Below are 3,037 nucleotides of genomic sequence, written 5' to 3' on the forward strand. Positions count from 1 at the left end.
GAGGGCTCTCTCTATATGATTTAGCTTTGCTTGTTGGGATTTTAAGCTAGTCCTTAAAGCTCAGGGGGTTTTGATTTGTATTGAAGGTTGGATGGTGGAATCCTTAAAACAGATGGATAGGAGGATGTCTTTGGACCATTGGGCTATGGACTCAAAGAAGGTAGTAGAACTAGATTTAACTCACTAAAGGGAGTGTTCAAAGTGCATGCTAGCAAAGGAAAGTGCAGGTCTTAGGGTCAAATGGGTGAAATGATATTTAACGAGGGTGAGAGAGTATTTAAGAATTCTCAGACCAGGATTAAAATGAGGAACAAAGGATAATCATGAAAAAAGGGCAATTAAGAATTCTTTGCTATAGATTACAAGGAAACTACCTAAACTAAGGAGCCATCAAGAATTCCTTAACTTAGAAAATTAAATGAAGACATTAAAATGCATAATACTTAAAACAAAGTGCAATGAAGCAAATTCTGAGATATCATTCCATATTATAGCATTCAGATTCAGATATACAATAATGATGGTGGAAAAAAATTAAGAAAGATAACAACACAAGAGAAAATACTTGTTTGTACTTTGCTCTACACATGAATCCTATGAAATCTCTCGTCTTCATTCATTAATCCAGCTTGTTGGTACAATCAGTGATACAATAACTTACAGTCTTTTTATCAAAATATCTATAGAAATGTCCAAGAATACACCCTAGACACTTTGAATTGTGAAGTATTTATACAAAAAATTATTACAAAATATCTTAAACTAACTTTAGATTTAAGCTAGGAAATACAAATATCTTCTTGCAAGAAGATAGAGATAGCTATTGAACTATTTCATGTTGTCCCTTTTTATGTGGTACTGTTGGCTTTTATGGTTGGATTTGTAGCCCTTTATGCTGGCTTGTAGTTGTGGTCTTTTACGTTGGAATCTTCTTCAACTTTCATCTTTCACTTGATACTCTTTAACCATGCTGTCCCGTTTTCATCTATTTACCTCGTTCTTGTTATTTTTGCTATGCAGTAATTTTTTACTGTAAATTTCTCACAGTAAATTAGTCATTGTTTCCCACCACTTTGCATCAGGTAATTTAACATTCATCATCCACCTATATATCTCATCAACTTCGATATACTTGGAAAAATTGGGCTTAGTGATGGACAGGTTTCTAATATCATGCTGGAGAAAAAACAAGTTCTTGAAGGTGTTATACAAAACTTTGCATGCTGGCAGTGCTTTTATAGATGAAGTGCTAGCTTGTTCTTTAGCCAGCTTCGTGAGTCTATTATCATAGTCCAGTTGTGCCATAAGTTTTTCATTAATGACCAATGGATTGGGCAATCCTTTCTCCCTCAAAATTTGGAATTTGGCCATGAATCTATCAATGGCCACCTGCATGTTGTGGTACTTTTCTTCTAAGTTTGGCATTAGGTTTCTCTTGGAAAGGACCTTCCTTATTTCCAAAATGGTTTCAGTCCTATCTTCTATATTTAGCTCTTGAAGCTCATATCTATTTTTTTTGTTAAGGAAGTGGATGAGTCTATTGGCATCCTTAAGCATTTCACCCAATTCCTCCTTGACATTTTGAATAGCTACTGTAGTTATCTTTATCGATTTTGTGTGCTCAATAATAACTTCAATAGATGGCCAAATATTGTTGACGGAGTCAATGATATTGGCCCATAACAGTTCCTTGGCTTGCCCAAGGGGTTTTGCCAATGTTAGTTCCTTTTCCAAGGCTTTGACCTTTTCACTCATCCTGTTGGCCTTCTGAGTTTCTTCTTCTTACATAATCTGTGCAAGTTTGTAATCATTCTTTAAACTTGCCACCTTTTCTCTTGGTCTATTCATTTCAATGGATTGGATGGAAATTTCATTCATGTCCTTGACTAATTTATCTACATCCTCAACTGGTGTACCTGTTGTTGTAGACTCTGTTGTAACTGGAAATGATGTGGCAAGTGGAGCTATTCGTGCAAGTGAAGCTATTAGTGTGGAAGGAACTATTGTAGACACAGTAGGGATGATGTTTGCAGAAGTTGATGCAACGTCAGTTTGTTTTAATTGGATTAAAATAACCAATTCTTTCTCGGTTTCTTTTATTTTATCATTGAGTTTTAGTAACAAGTCCATCAACTCTTTGTGTTTGGTTTGGATTTCTATGACTTCAATTGTTTGAGGATGTTGCAGCTGAGATATCTTTAATTGCTTCTTCAGTGTAGCAATATCATCATTCTTCTTCTTTATCAATTTCTTAGTAGCCTTTATATCTTCGGGATCATGTCCCAAATCAATAACCAAGTCTTCTAATGACTTAATCCTTGTACCCTTGGCCTGTGAGGAGGCCTTCTCCAATTGGAATTGTGCCGATATGTTGTTCAATGAGTTTTGTAACTGATGGGTAGTTATGGATTTGCCTGATTGGGTGGTGTATATCATCTCTCCAGCATGTTTATGCAGTTATATCTAGTCTATGGGATGAATATCCCTTGCCAATACTTCAAAGTCAACCCTCTTGAAACCTGATGATGTTTTGGGCTGTTGCGTTGTAGGCTTTATAAAGGACATCTACAACTTTCCTTCCTTGATGTCAAAGGTTGGCGTCAACCTTGTTTGATTTGTGTGAGTGAGATTTAGGTATTGAGCATATGTTTGGCCTTTAAGCCTCTCATTCCTCATTTTGATTTCTTTATACCTATCCTTTATGTCTTTGTCTTTGTCAATAGGCCTACTGAAGGAAGACACTTCCACACAAAGCTATCTTTCCAGCATCTGAGTCTGTGATGTGGAAGGCTCTTGTATGTCTTCAGATGGAGTTGTGGTCCTACTTCTGTCTACCTCTGTGTTGGTTACTTGTTCTGATCCTTCTATATATTCCTATTCAGAGGCTGCATTGAGCCTTTGCCTCTTGTTGTGAATTATTTCCTGTTGCAGATTAGAGGTGTCCATTCCTAAAGTGGAAGCTCCCTCTCTGTTTCTTTTTGTATTTTTATCCTCATTCTGAGGAGTCTACATGACTGGAGGGGTGCTCATGGCTCTT

This window comes from Pinus tabuliformis, chromosome J, assembly GCF_031772625.1.
Source record: "Pinus tabuliformis cultivar Carrire ecotype Pingquan chromosome J, CPIR1, whole genome shotgun sequence".
Classification (NCBI taxonomy): Eukaryota; Viridiplantae; Streptophyta; class Pinopsida; order Pinales; family Pinaceae; genus Pinus; species Pinus tabuliformis.